The 16,061-nt window shown below is 41.5% G+C and overlaps 1 long non-coding RNA gene across 5 annotated transcripts in view; it reads left to right on the top strand.

Annotated features, from left to right (window-relative positions):
• Window positions 1–1,299: 1,299 nt before the first annotated feature.
• LOC133513501 (uncharacterized) overlaps window positions 1,300–16,061 on the top strand; it is a 77,193-nt gene continuing 62,431 nt past the window's right edge. For 4 of the 5 annotated variants that reach the window (XR_009798508.1, XR_009798510.1, XR_009798506.1 and 1 more), the window contains exons 1-3: window positions 1,300–1,604; window positions 11,882–11,967; window positions 14,742–14,780. This is a non-coding gene — a long non-coding RNA (uncharacterized LOC133513501). The remainder of the gene's footprint in view (window positions 1,605–11,881; window positions 11,968–14,741; window positions 14,781–16,061) is intronic. The other variant, XR_009798507.1, reaches the window with a different exon arrangement.

Below are 16,061 nucleotides of genomic sequence, written 5' to 3'. Positions count from 1 at the left end.
GCAGTGCCAAGTCTTCAACTACGTGGGCTTCCTCCTATTATCCCACAATCGTCTGGTACCATGTTCTACTATGACATTATGTCACCAACAACGAGGGTTAGTTGACTTGTGTGCTTATCTTTACGATCATAGTTCGTAATAACTATTTAAGTCTGAAGTTGAGCCTCCTAATGTGACTGTACATCATATAAAATATCTTTCAATCCTTTTGGCAAATTCATTTTGACACGCAGACAGCGTCCGAGTGGTGGGGTGGCACTTTGGATTCAAGTTTTGAACTTAGTGGGGTTTGTTTTTCATTCAAACTTGGCAGGCTTGTTAACATTACTTTTCTTTGTGGTGCATCATATTTACATGACTTTTTTTTTGGGCTGGCTTTGCGCCACTTTAAGATGAGACCGGCCAGCGAATAGAAGAGAAGAGCTCAGGAAAGGCTCCCACAACTTAGAAGCTACAACAACTACAATCAGCTTAATGCAAATCCTAAACATGCTCAGTGAGTGACATTTTCGGTGACTTGTGACAATGCAAAGACTGGCATGTTTTCAGCTTCTTGGAATTGTGTACAGATCCTTCCAACACAGGGTTGAGACATTATCATGCTGCAGCATGAGTTGATGGTCATGGGTAAATGACACATTGGGCCTCAGGATCTCGTCACTCGTCTCTGCTTTCAAAAGCCATCAATAAAATGCAGCTGTGATCCTTGTCAATAAATGAAGCTTGCCTAAATCATAATCCCACTGCCAGCATTGTCCACACGATCCCCAATGATGATTGGAATGCTCAAATCAAGATTCATGTTGCAACATTACAGCTTCTGTTCAATGGTGGTCGGCGGTGGGCGGCGGGCCTTAAGTATGTGGTCAAGACAATACGGATTTCGGCCGAGTTACGAACTGAAATTAAACTAAAATGTAGAAACGACATCTTAGGATGCTCGTTGAAGCTCGGGTTGTTGTTGAGCACAGAAGGGCAACTGGTTGTATTGATAGTTTGTATAACGTGTCTCCGAAGTCATCTGCTGCAATAAAAATGCATGGACAAGAGTTTTTTTTTTGTTCCAGGTTGAACAGTCTAGATTCTTATACTTCCTTTCATGTTCTCTGTTTTGGGTTCGATTTATTTGTTTCCTGTGTTCCATGTCTTGTGTGCTCATTGTGTTAGTTGTTCACCTGTTCTTGTTTCACCGCCTCCCTCGGGTTGACCAATCAGCTCCCGCCAGCCACTCATGTCCTGTCCAGGTGTTTCTCATCCTCTCGCCAATCTCTGTGTATTTAACTCCCTGTATTCTTTAAGTTCTTGTCGGTCCATTGCCTTGTCTTGTGCTGCTCTTTACGTCATTGCAGTCATCATGTCTCTTTGTGCCATGTCTTGTCAGGTGTAGGTTTATTTTAGTTATGTTTGTTACTTTGTATAGGTGTCTTTAAGAATTACATATGTTTAAGATTCCTTACACCTGCCTTGTGTCCCTGCTTCGCTTCACTTGGGTCCTCCACACGCAGCCTTGCCTACATCACACTGACTGTGGCACTTTTTTTTCTTTTTTCTTTTTCTTCAACATACAGTCTGGATTCCCTGTAGCATGATGCTACCTCTCTAAGGTCAGTCTGGTTATTACACTACAGACACATGATTGTTGGTTGGGGCTGCGACATGTGAGCTCTGTGTTTTTTATCATCTTAAGTACACCATACCACAGCAGTACGTGCACACTTGCTCTATCCCCCTCCTCTGTTTCTAATGTGGAGTCACTCACATTTAATAAAATAAGCAATGTTAAGCAGGCGGCACGGTAAAGCATTGGCTTCACAGTTCTGAGGTCCTGGATTCAACCCTGGACCTGCCTGTGAAGTTTGCATGTTCTCCCCGTGCCTGTGTGGGTTTCTTCCAGGCACTCTGGTTTCCTCCCACATTCCAAAAACATGCAACATTAATTGGACATATTAAATTGCCCCTAAATGTGATTGTGAGTGCGATTGTTGTCTGTCTTTATGTGCGATTGGCTGGCAACCAGTTCAAAGTGTACCCTGCCTCCTGCCCGTTGACAGCTGGGATAGGCTCCAGCACTCCCCGTGACCCTTGTGAGGATAAGCGAGGATAAGAAAATGGATAGATATTAAACATTATGGCAATGCGTGGAGTTGCTCCACTTCAATAATTCATGCACCTTTCGAATCCCCAAAAGTCATACTAATTACAAAATGTTCCCACTATCCAGGTTGTAGTAAATTTTATCACGTCAGAATTGGTTTCTTATTTACGCAAACATATTGCTGCTCCATCCTGCTCCCGTGATATGTGGCAAGCGTGTCTGGTTTTGCATGCCCAGCATTTCAATTAACATTTCTCCACGGACAGGACATATTGTGGCAATGCAATTGGTTATGAAACGCCGCTGTCATCCATCACTGTCTGCATGTGGCACAGAGTTACCATTACGTTCCACTTTGATGGGTAATCCCGACAGTGGCAGCTTGGCCCAATTGATCAAGTGCAGTGGGACTTGTGCACAGATCATTTGCACCAAGAGTAGGACTCCTTACAGTATAAAAAAAAATCATATTCATATTGTGATTAAGTAGACATTGGAATGCTTTGAATCCATATGAGGATTGCGTGTCTTGGTGGAGACGAGAACATGCACATTTAGCTCGACGTGTCACCTGATGTGTGATGTTTCTAACCATGAAAGATGACAATGACATGCCAGTTTTTCATATGGAGAAAAATGAGACATGTATCCACTGACGCCTTATATATTCATATATATTTGCACAACAGTGCGTACTGTATATTTACAGCAATATGGAAAAAAGTTCAACGGGATGATTTGGATGAGTTCATCATTTTGCTTAAACTCTGACATTGTAAATGTCAGCAAGTCTCAGAAGACAAGTGTTCAATGTTGAATGCTGGAGTTTGAATTTTAAAGTAATTCAGAGGAGCACAGACCTACAAGGCTGTTCACTTGGAGCAGCACCAAATTGTAAACATTTATGGATATCAACTTCTGCAAATTGGATTTGCTTTTTTTGTGACAAGTAGCCATGCTTGGTTTGAGTTGGTTGGGTTGAATGGATGCCACCGACCTCATGACGATGTGGTTTCTCCTAGTCACTGAAGAAATTTAGAATCCATCCATCCATTTTCTTAGCTGCTTATCCTCACAAGGGTCACAGGAGTGCTGGAGCCTATCCCAGCTATCATCGGGGAGGAGCTGGGGCACACCCTAAACTGGTTGCCAGCCAACCGCAGTGCACATAGAAACGACCAACCATTCGCACTCACAATCACACTTGAGGGCAATTTTGAGTTTTGAGTTGAGTTGAGTTTTTGGAATGTTGGAGGAAACTGGAGTGCCTGAAGAAAACCCACGCATGCAAGGGGAGAGCATGCAGACTCCACGCAGCTGGGGTCGGGATTTAAACCCCGGTCCTCAGAACTGTGAGACAAACACTCTAACCAGTCTCGCCACCTCTCTGCCATTTATAAAAACAATCATGCCATTATTGTAAATGGAATATTTCCAGATTTCTCAGGGATTTTACAAGGTGTTTTTAAAAGTATTTAAGTAATTTTGCACATTTGTAACAAGTGGCTTGAATGGGCAAGTGATAACATATATTACATTTAAAATATTACTATTCATCTCAAGCACTACATTGCCGTCTGTGTATGTATACCCCTTTATATGATTTGGGAAAAACTCATTCCAGACTCATAAACTCACCGTGTTCTTTCCTAGGCAATCAATGACAAAAGGTGTAATGAAATTGAATAGTTTCAATCTAAACATAACGTTTGCATTTTTTTATTTTAAAAGATCTCATAACATACTAAATTGCATGTGTATTACTGTACACATTTTCAGAACTATATATATGAGTAAGTGGAATATTACTATAATCATAAAATGGAATCATAAGTATATAGCATTGTAGCATAATGATCATTTAAAAAAAATGTATTTCAGTCAGGGCCAAGTACAAATGAAAACAAAACTTGCTTTTTCATATTTTTCCACTAGATGGAAACAGAGTCAGGGATATGGGTGTTGTTGCTTCCTCCAGTCTGAGTCGGAGCACGAGCCATTTAGCAGGCAGACATGATGGTACCAGGGTTGAATCCCCTCAATGATCCCTTATGAATATCTGTAAACATAATGTGTCCAATTTAATAAGGCCCTTTTAGGTGGCTCAAAAGATTCCGGCCCTCCCTGCCTCGATCTGTCACCTGTTAAGGTGTCCATTTAACGGGGTCATCTGCATCATTAATCTCGGTGCGATCTCTCAAAGAAACAGCAGTCGTCTAAGAAATGCCCCATAAAAAAGATCTTTTAAAATGATGCCCGCAGAGGATGTGTAAAATTTAACCTTGCCTGCGGTGTGTGGGGAACTGCGCTTGAGCTGCACAGGCAGCGAATTGCCGAATTGGACATCTGCAGCAGAACAAATACTACTTGAATACATACTTGGTACAATGATGACATCATCCATTGTCCTGTTGGTCTTACACTGCTGAGGTAGCTGTTTCCCTGAATGCCTAAATTAAGAATGTTTTAATAATGCTATTTGGCTTCAGTTCTCATCTTTAATCTTTTAATGCTGATCTAAATGACCTCCGTATAGAGAAGGTGCATCACTCACTGTAAAAACCTGACAGTTTATAAATTTAAAAAAAATGGTCTCATCTTTCAGTCTGGTGGAGAATTGACTTGCCATCCAGTCATTCTGAGCATTACGTTTAATGAGTAACAGCGGAAGTTCATGATGTGTTGCTGCTAAACAGTGAAAAGTGGTGGGCAGCATGAGCTAAACTGTTCCTCTTTGGTGATTAAAAAGAGTAACTGTGGAATTTGAATCATTGTGCATCATCAGTTGTAAGAATTAGCAGTGCTTTGCCAAATCGGTCTTCATAATCGCCTGTCATATTTGACTACCATGCATGAGAAGCCAAAATTATGAGGAAATGAGAACTATGTTGCCAGAACTTAACATTTTGCTGCACCTTACTTTTGACTATAACACCTTTTCAACAATGAAATCTCTGATGCTGCAGACGATGGCTTGTTTTGTAAGACGTGACAGCAAAATGATCACAAAAAGCCTACTAGAACATAGGAAATGTATTTGGGGTTAATAGATATGACTCACGATTTAACATGTTTGAATGTGATTTTTCAGTTCTTAACATAGCCATGCCTTGTTTATAAGACAATTATTTTTCTTCCACTTGGAGCACTTTTAAATCATTTGAGGTGTAAAGGTTTACATGTTTGTTCGCGATTGTATTAGTTACTATATTGATTCCTTTTAACAGAAATGCAAAGTTGAACACTGCTTTTTCTTAATTGTATGAATAATTTTGCGGATGGGTACCCCCTTTTGGGCTTGGGGACCTGCCCTACAAAATGTCTGTGCACATGCCTATTGACAAGTGAGCCTACACTGCCGGCCAGTCAAGGTCAGTGCTGGCCAGTTCAATATATTTGCTGTTTACATATTACTTTCCTTTTTCTGTCAAACTATGCATATTGCTATTGGTGAAATTAAGCAAGACGCTATTTGAAGGTCCTCAGAAAGTGGGTGTCGACCGTCAAAGCCATAGCTCTGTCAATATAGTTAAGGCTGAATTTTTCTCTTGTATTCATATGAATAGATGAGCGGAGATACTGTGTACAGTGATGCTGCCGTCATATTCACAGGTGGGCAGTCAAATTGAACTTTTCTTTAATTTTTTTTTCTATGCCTGGTTATGAGCTGGAAAAACCCAGTTTTCATGCATTTTTTTTTTTTTTTTTTTTTTTTTGGTGTGCTCAGGCTAAAGCAATAAGTCATTTGGCACCATATGGTAGAATCCCGGTGACAAGATTTCCAGGGTGGTTGTCGGCTACTTGCAGATTCTTTTTTTTTTTTTTTTTTTTTTTTTTTTTTTTTTTCCCCCATTTTATTTTTTTTTGCTGCAGGGCATGATCCCCTTCACCAGTGAAATTGGGGAGGTGGGGGGGATTCACTGTACAGGTAGGTGTTTAGAAGAAACCCCTCCAGAAAGTAAAATTCTTCACCTGATAGCATGTCTGTAAAAAGACCCGTGGAAGGATGGGCAAACATCCCGAAGGCTGTCCATTTCAACACTATTCCAAAATATCCTAACGGGGAAGGAAGGTGAGAGGAATACTATTTGCGCTCTGTGGAAAATTACACCTCCTGCTGCTGCCAGTGTGTCTGCTCTCCGAGGAGGACCGGGCCAAGGAGTGGATCCTGCTGATACCGCAGCTCGCATGCTAGCTGGAGGCTGCTAGGCCCGCATGGTCTGGACCTCCGCCCCCCTGCCGTCCCCCCCACCTCTAGGCCTCCAGGCTATCATATCACAGTGTCCTCTTGTTGACTCCTCTCATGTGACGCTGGAGAGGACCGTCGATTACTTGCTACGCAGTCCACCACTTCAGTATCTCCACTGAACTTTTTCTCCCTCTCTTGCTTGCGGCCCACCCTGATGTACACTGTTGTGTGCTCCCACGGGATATCATATACTGTAGGAGATATGGATGACCTCAGTTTCTCCACTGCTTGTTTCCTGATGCTTGTACTGTAATCCCATCTTGTCCTCTTAAAAAGAAGAACCAGTAGTAGCTGTGGCAGTCATAGTAGATTTGACATTTGGATTATGTAAATTTCAGGAGGGCAGCACTATGAAGTAGTGGCTGGGTCACAGTTTTGGTGGGCACAGCAGTCCTTTGAAGTGTAGTGACTCACTAGAGGATCAGATGGAAACCATTGGCCTCACTGTTCTGAGGACCCGGGTTCAATCCCGGACCCGCCTGTGTGGAGTTTGCATGTTCTTCCTGTGCCTGCGTGGGTTTTCTCCGGGCACTCCGGTTTCCTCCCACATCCCAAAAACATGCAACATTAATTGGACTCTAAATTTCCCCTAGGTGTGATTGTGAGTGCGGCTGTTTGTCTCAATGTGACCTGCGATTGGCTGGCAATCAGTTCAGGGTGTACCCCGCCTCCTGCCTTTTGACAGCACTCCCATGACCCTCATGAGGATAAGCGGCTAAGAAAATGGATGGATGATTCACTAGAATTACTTTGGGAAAACGATTTGTTCACTGTATTGTTCATTTCTTTTTCACAGAAAATTTTGAGGAGAACTCACTCAGTGTAATGGGACACTCGCCTGGCTTTGGTGCAGGCAGCATGGATTCAGTTCCCACTCAGTGACTGCATCAGTATGTGGCCCGTGACTGACTGGGGGACCAGTTCAGGGTGTAGTCAACCTTTTACCCAAAGTTAGCCGGAAAGGCTCCAGTTCTCCCACGCCCTTGTGAAGATGAGCGGCTTGGAAAATGACTCCTGCTGGACAGCAAGAATTGTACCCTGAGTGGTTCCAGCACTCCTTTCTTGTGAGGGGGGGAAAACTGCAAAAAAGGGATGGTTGTATGACTGCCCCATAGCTGCAACATTGTTGTTTCAGCTTTTCCCATTTAGGGTGGCCAATGCAGCGATTGGCTGGCAACCAGTCCAGGGTGTACCCTGCCTCCTGCCCAGAGATAGCTGGACTATACTCCAGCACTTTCAGACCCTTGTGAGGATAAGGGGCTCAGACAATGATGGGTAGATGGATGGGTAGTCAATGGTGCAGCAAATATTATTAACATACAAGATGAACCATTGAGGTATATGTTTACTGATTTATCCAATAGATTTACTTTTTCAGTCAACTTATGCAGACTATAGCTATAATGAGTTGAGGCTGAATGGATGGAGGTTTCTATGACTAAGGTGTGAGCACAAGATCTGACAACGCAGAAGTAAACGCAACACATTACAGCTGCTGTATCATGAGGCCTCGTGATCGCAATTGCTTACGGCAATATGGAACAAAGGATACGAGAATAACATTCACGCTGATAAACAATTTAGTCTCCACTGAACGTAACGTGCATATCTTTGGGATGTGGGTGGAAGCCGCAGTACATGGAGAATACCAAACACGGGGGGAACATGCAAACTCATTAAAGGAAGACCAGAGTTGAGGTTTGCAGCCATGCTAACCACGAAACAGCTTCCCGCCCCCTAGTGAATTTTCCAATACAAAGGAAAAAAAATGTACAGAATTGCATCACTTGAACAATGTAGCATAATCCAGTCATAAACATTTCTTCTTGCCAGTCCTTGCCACCCCAAGCTATACGCCACTGCAGCCTTATCACCTCTCCCCAAAGAGGCTGCATCTCGATTTTTAGTCTGCTGATTCAAATACCATCGATCACATTGAAATGTAAAGAGACAGCAGTTTGCTGATTTTTTTTAATTTTTTTTTTATTTATTTTTTTTTTATTTATTTTTTTTTTTGGGCTTGCCAAGACATATTTTGATTTCAATCATGAACTAATCTTATGAAATTGAATTAGCACTCCCTACCACTGTGAGAGTGCCACTTGTTCTTCTCGTCTTTAATCTCGTCTGCTTGTGGACACAGCAGAGCATGCGAGAGTGAACTCTATTTCAACCCATCTTTTTCGTCCAACCCACCAGGCGAACCTCACTCCCTTGTTTTTATCCCCCCCCACCCACGAAACTCCTCAGCCCACCAACAGGCTGCATGGATTTCAACCGAATATCAACAGCATATATATTTAAGAGAGCAAACAAGTGAGTAGCACCAACGGTGCCTTCCCCCCAGACTCCATGTTAGTGAGCTTGCAAAAACTCACTGTCATAAGTGCAGTCTGGTGGAAGCTTGAGATCACTACACCTCACTACTTCATGCCACGACCACCACCCCGCCCCCGACCTCAATAGCCCGCACAGGAATGGCAGCCAGTGAACAAAAGAGCGATGTGGTTACAGACGCATTAAGTCTTCCTGTGCCTCTCATTCTGTGTAAGGCAGCTCACCTTTCTACCTACAAGAGAAAGGATGAGGAAAAAATTGCCTTTTCAGGGAAGCTTTAATTCAGATGTGTGCCCTGCTGTCTGAACCCCCCCCCCCCCCTCCACCTCTTCCTTGCAAACTGAGTCCCAAACCTCCTTTTCTCCCTTCCTCTTCATGAATACCAGACTGCTGTCTGGTACCTTAATGCTTGTTGGAGTTTCATTGTTTGATCTGCCTTGATAAATAAGACAAATGCCGTTAGAAATTCATAGATGCCCCCCTCTCTACCCCCTTTTCATTAATAAATTATTAGGACCACACTCCCCTGTGATTGATAGATTGTGCACATAAGATGTATTGGAGGCAGATGAATTCGATAGCGTAGGAGTCATGGGAGACCAACAAGATGCAAGAAAAATGGAGGTCAGTTGAGAATGTTGAAACAATTTATTTGATCTTTTTCCCATTATCAGCAGCATGTTAATAATAAATCATAGAGAAATTGAAGGAAATTCTATATCTCTCACTGTTTTTGTCATAAATTTATATGCTGTCTGTGTCATTTGAGGACCTTGACAGGACAGCCAGGACCCAGATAAGAACCTGTGCCGATGTGGTGGTTGATGATTTTGGTGACCAAATGAAGTGTGGTGTGAGTTTACTTGACTCAGATCGGAGAGGGAGGTCTTGGAGAGCAACAGCATTCGACCCACCCTATATCCCGATGTAGAGTAATGATGACGCTCCGCCAACTGCTTATTCCTTTTGCCCAGATGAGTAAAATCTTCTCTGACGTCCTTTTTAAATAGCTTGAATCTGCTGCAGGTGCTACTGAAGGAACTGCCACAGGATGTGCCCACTCCTTGAACAGAGCGGCTTGGAAATCGGACTATACCATGAAGTGACTCATACCTGTGGTGTGGCTGGTGAGGGAGTTGTGGGGATTTTCAACTCGTGGGAGGAATGAAACATTGCAGTTCTTTGTGAGTGGAGGGAATGGGCCAGTGGACGATTGCCTATTTTTATTCATTTATTTTAGCCAGGTTTGGTTGTAATTGTCCCTTGGCAACGATATATCCCTGAAAGTCTGTAGCGGAGATGGTGGAATTCCCACTCATCACGTTTAACAAAAAGGTGGTTCTCCAGAAAGTGCTGAAGCACTTGGTAAACATGTTGTCGATGTTCTTCCAGTGAGTGGGAGAAGATGAAGATGTTGTCTAAGGAGACAAAGATGAGCATATCATGATTTTGTCATTGATGAATGAATGAAAAATAAAATGGCCTATCCCAGGTGTAATCGGGCACGAGGCGGGGTACACCGTGAATTGGTTGCCAGCCAATCGCAGGGTACATGGCGACAGACAACAGTCGCACTCACAATCACACCTATGGGCAATTTAGAGCCTCCAATGAATGCATGTTTTGGGGATGTGGGAGGAAACCTACCCAGGCCTGGGAGAACATGCAAATTTCAAAAGATTTGAACCCCAGTTCTCAGAACTGTGAGACCGATGCTCTACAACTGTGCCACTCAAAGGCAAAGAAACATAAATAAATACAGTAAGCCTCTAAAAAAAAAAAAATGTTAACCTTATTTGCATTGTATTCTAGATGGAGTACCTAGTTAATTATGTATTAAAATGGGTCACTGTTTTTACCAGTGGACTCTTAATTCCGAACATAACATTCACCACCCCCTTCCCCCACTCTGGCCCGCTTTTCAGTTAGTTGCGGTGGATATTAATCACGAGAACAAGACTTCAAACACCGTCAAGCGGGGTTAAATGATAAATGAATCAATCGGGCCATTGTGTGGAATATTTATCCGGAAAGGCCTGTTGGTTAACTTTTGTGGAAGGGAAAAACAAAATGCTCTCATTTCCATCTGATGTTGGAATTAAAATGGTAATCAGTTCTGAATCATACTGATGGAGTGATAAAAGCATCATATCAAAAGGCTGATCACAACCAATTTTCCAGTTTAACATTCATAAAGGCTATATTGTTAATAGACTCCATTGGTGCATTCATTTGCCGAAATTCTTTAATACAAACCTATTGACTTATGGGTATGTTTTTTTTCCTCAATATATGGGCAATGTAACCACAAACATTATATATAGACTCATTTTTAGTTACTGACTTATGAAGGTTAAGTAAGTTATAACCATAAGAACTTTGTATTGAATATTTTGTTGTTCCCTTTAAATTTGACGTCAAATGTGATACAGCGCGTCCAGTTTTCAACACACTTTCACACTTGTGTGACCATTAAGAATGCAATTGGCGGTTGATACAAGTGACCAGTTCGGGGTGTACCTTGGATCTCATCCAATGTCAGCTCAGATGGGCTCAGTCTTAATCGAGACTGTAAAGAGGAAAAGCACTCTAGAAAATGAATGACTGAGAGAATATATACGTTTAATGATTGCAATAGTTTGACCCTAGAACAGACAATTTCTTTTCCACTTTTGACCAGTGTTGGATTGATTGTGTTCAGTTTTAGAGGTTCAGTGTTATTTAATCAGTCTGCTACCTCCATTAAACTAAATATGAAGCCTTTACATTGCTCCCACTAGGAATTAATCCAACAGCCGCAGACTGTTGCCTTTGAAATTAAATGACTTGAGGCTACTGAAGTAGATTCGTGTCCAATTGTGTTTTCTATTAATGAAGCGCAGCTGAAAAGTAGTTTGTTTGACGGGGCTGTACAAGCACTTGCATCAAGGAGAATCTGTTTCTGTCAAGAGCCAACCCCAAAGTGTAAGTCCACGCCGGGCGGGCCAGGCCACGGCTTTCCGTGGCCCCCTTTTTGTCCTCAGGACCAGTCTAAATAAATAAAATGGCTCGACAGCGGCATTGATCTCTGTTGAAGTTGAGAAGGGAAATGGAAAGGAAGAAGACGAGCCCAGTGAGGGATGGAGGGAGAGGGAGCGTGCAGAAGAATGAGGCGGAGGCTGCCAGCCGATGAAGTAATTGTGATTAATCACTTTTCTCAGAGGGCATGTCGAGTGCGCCAAACAAAAGAAAGAAGACAGAATGAGCGCTGCTGTTGCTGTTAAAAGTGCACCTGCCCATTGTTCAGGTAAACAAGCTGTAGACGGGATATCTTTAAAACGCATTTACTGTGACAATTACACAAGGAAAAACCGCAATACCTTTCAGAAAAATGGTACAACACGGCACTTGGTTTCATCATCCATAATCCAATACAAGGAAATCCAAATCAATTAGCTGTTGATTTCGTGCATCTAATAAATCAATGTAGTTGGACAACCAAACTAATGGGGTCGGGGGGGGGGGGGTTGTCATTCATGCAAGTTCACTTCCAAATTGTTCTCACAAAACCTTTATCGAAAAGACGACCAATGTTTTTGAGATTTTCATACATGGGGAAAAAGAAGTTAACCATTGTATAGAGCTCGTGCAGATGTCGTCACCATTTTCACGGCGCCATATTGCTGGTCAAAAATACCTGCTCGACAGTGTGGTGGGCATTGAACTGGAGCAGAATATACACAATGCCTGAAATTTGTTGGTTGTTGTTACAACAGACAAGGCAGTTATTCAAAGAGATCATTCTATGAAATACAAGCCGAAAAGATCGATGGGTTTCAGCAATTAAACGTGATGGATGGTGCCCAACCAAATACACACGACTGTGTAGCAATCTCTTCATTTCAGGTAGGAATTATTCTTCTCAATCTGAAATTCCCAAGAAGCATTTATAATGCCATGTTGGCTCATTTGAGAATAATGTGTTTAAAAAAAAAAAAGACAGGTCGTCTCCATCATACACGGAAACATGTTGTGGACATACTTTAAACTTCGGTAAACCTCTCCCTGACGATTTTTTTTTTTTTTTTTTTTTTTTTTTTTTAATATGAATTGTTTTCAAATTAGTCCAATGCGTATTTACGGTCACAGTGAGGTTTACGTAGGTTAATGTGTGGGTGCAACACACTTCCATGTACGGGGGCTGAAGCCTATCCCAGCAGTATTTTTTTTTTTTTTTTTTTTTTTTTTTTTTTTTAAAATACGCATTGGACTCATTTGAGAACAATGCATATCTTAAAAAAAAAAAAGTCTGTCACGAAGAGGTTTACCGAAGTTTAAAATGTGGCCGCAACACACTTCATGTACAGAGGAGCCAACTCACTTGTTGTTGTTCATTTTGTGGACCAGCGTAGCTCCAGTGCATTTAAATTTGCGATGCTTGGACTGGTGTGGGAGTCATCACAGCCGACTTCAATCCTGCCCAACGAAGTAGCTTCTTTCATTCCCTTTAAAAGCAGCACAGTGGTCTCATATTATTCCTAATTTCCTCTTTGCCATCACTGATAAAATGGAAAAACAATATCAGGCAAAGAAAAAGCAAAACATTTGTCCTTGAGTTGTAGATGTTCACCGAGCTGAAGTGTTGCCTGAATAAAATAAAATGAAAAATATTGAGGGGATAGACAAGGTCGATAAATCAAACAGCAACCCACATCAACAACAATAAAGAACTTCTTTTCAAAGTCAAGGCAGCAAAATAAATAAAAACATGACAGAAACTGTTGGTAGAGTGGCAGCACAGCTGGGTAGTGATAAGTACATTTTCCTCACAGTTCTGAGATTCCGCTGGGGGTACAACTTCACTCTTGCATGGGATTTCACCACATAGTCTGGCTTCTTCACACATTTAAAAAAATCTATGCTGCGTTAATTGCAGATTCAAAATTGTTAGTATTTGTGTGTGTGTGTGTGTGTGTGTGTGTGTGTGAGATTCTTTTCTTTTTATATTCTTTATTTTGTTGTTTCTGTTGTTTTTATCTTGGTAAAGTCAGCTCTTGTACTGGATGTCATTTGGGATCCTGTACCTAACAACAAAGTGTACAGTGATTGTTTATAAGTTCATTAAGTAGTCAAGTTTTCTTGTTCATTGTTTTTTTTTTTTGCAGGTTATGTCACAGGAAAACAGCCGAACTTGCAATTATGGTCGACACAAATTTTCTCTTGAACGCATAACGCACTTAATGTTCACTGTGCAGTTGGTGTCTTTCTTTGGGGCTCAAAGTATCATTAAAGCCGGCATTGTGCAGTAAACAGGATGTTGCTCTGCTCTTGTGTCCTGTGAGACCACTGCATCAAGCTTTAAAAACACTTGAAAATGTGTGTTTGCGATCATAGAAGGCCATTCTTGGTATGTGTAGCCTGTAATTGAAGCGTGTTTTGGTTATTTTGTACATTTGCGGTGATGAAGTGCAGCCGAGCTTTCCAGACGCCTTTGCATGGATGTGTGCCCCGTGGAAATTACACTCATTTAAATACACTTATTTCTCTCTGATAATGCTCGAGGGATGGCAATACGCGGGAGCCTAACGTGGAAATGAATGTGCACAACAGTTGGCCGATATTACCATTCCCAGCAATTTAATTCGCCTTTGAAATGAGAAGATATTGAGTCTTATTTAAGCAATCAATAACTTTGAACATTCCATTTTAATGAAAACTATAATTCCAAGCGGTGGCAATTACACCGCGGGGGAATGTTTTGGTGTGGCGAGGATTTTGCTGTCGTGTGCACTTTTCTCATAAAGATATTCTTATCGGAATAATTATTGACTTCTGGGGGGCAGTTATGACCCTGGCTAAGGACCTCATCAATATCTCCGTTCATTACTTATAGCTTTAAGTCCTGCATGAATGTTGCTGATTCAGATTGGCTGCAGAAAAACATACAGTTCATATCGGACTCTCCCTTGACAGGGAAATATCAATGAGTGTTCAAAATATTTTACAAGACTACAGCTCCAGTAAAGTGTTTTAACTTTTAATTGTTGGGTTTTTTATGTTTGTTTTTGGATTTTATTTTAGAATCCCACCACAGAAGGTTACACAACCGTGATCAAAAGGGTGAGTAGGCAGTTTCCATGCTTAACTATAATTTATACAGTAAAGAATTTCATTTTTTTACTTGGGTTGGAATTTGGAGTGTTCAAAAATAAGATAAATTGAATCAATGGACCTTTCCGACTGGTGATCTTCAGCTCTGCCCCCCTAGCTACAGTTGCCATCTCCCACAAACTTCGAAAATGGCGACTGAGCAGAACAGGTTTGAAGTGGATTCTCTATCGTGTATTCCTGGTAACATTGTGGTATGTTTTTTGGCAAATGCACCAGACTTGTCCAAGAGGGTTCTACATAGAGGTCTCAACTATTTCACGCAAGGATATGTACACAGAATTAAGATTTTGGACGGAGCAGGACACAATGTCAGTTACAGTGAAATGTTGGCGATCGATGCAAAAAAAAAAAAAAAAAAAAAAAAAACTGCTTGCAAACTTCATATTGAAATCCAACAGGATAAAATAGTGGAATCGTACTGCACATGTAAAGCAGGGTAAGTACTATTTAATTGGAAAGTCACAAGTAATATCATTGTAGGCTTTATAAGTGAGTGCATGTATTCATTTGACTTGGCTGTGGCCTGTCTTGAAAGTTCGATGTGATACAAATAGGCAAATAGACATTTCTCTTGCATGACATTGCGCATTTAGGTAAGTCAGTGATACACAAACAAAGTGAAAGTTGTTCTCCTGCAATGTATAAAGCACTGATAATAATTCGATCAAACTCAGAGAAGATGCTTCACCCTGACTTACCTTCGAACGTACTGCCTTGTGTTTGATATTGTTTACATTTAGTTGTACGTGCGCTCTTTCGCAAGCCTTAATCCATCATAGACACTTCATCAACTGTGTTTTAGGCTTTGGAAAATGAATCAAGTGGGCCCCTTGTAACCTAGCAGGATATCTTTCATCAGAATTACACGTTCCCCAAGAGCATCTGAGGACCATTTCCTTCATAACATTAACTTTTCCAAGCACACGCTACTGACAACCGGTATTGCTTGTGGGACAACATGGCGGCAGGAGCGTGTCAAGCCAGGGGTTAAGACAATGCAGCTATCTGACTGGCTATTATTGAACGAGTGATTGACAGGTTGGAAAGGTCCATTCTACTGCAGGAATCCTTGCTTTCCACTTCGTTCTACTGTCTGTTCGTGTGTCAAAGGGTGAGTAAATTTGTTTTCAAAGATTTACAATGCTGCGGTTAAGTTCTTTTTACACATTCATCACAGTTAAGATTGTTAGTGTGTAAAACATTGCATATAAAAGTTTATTAATGTTGTAT

The sequence above is a fragment of the Syngnathoides biaculeatus genome, chromosome 15, assembly GCF_019802595.1.
Source record: "Syngnathoides biaculeatus isolate LvHL_M chromosome 15, ASM1980259v1, whole genome shotgun sequence".
Lineage (NCBI taxonomy): Eukaryota > Metazoa > Chordata > Actinopteri > Syngnathiformes > Syngnathidae > Syngnathoides > Syngnathoides biaculeatus.
Note: the sequence above shows the minus strand (reverse complement) of the source record. Positions and strands in the feature narration are given on the sequence as shown.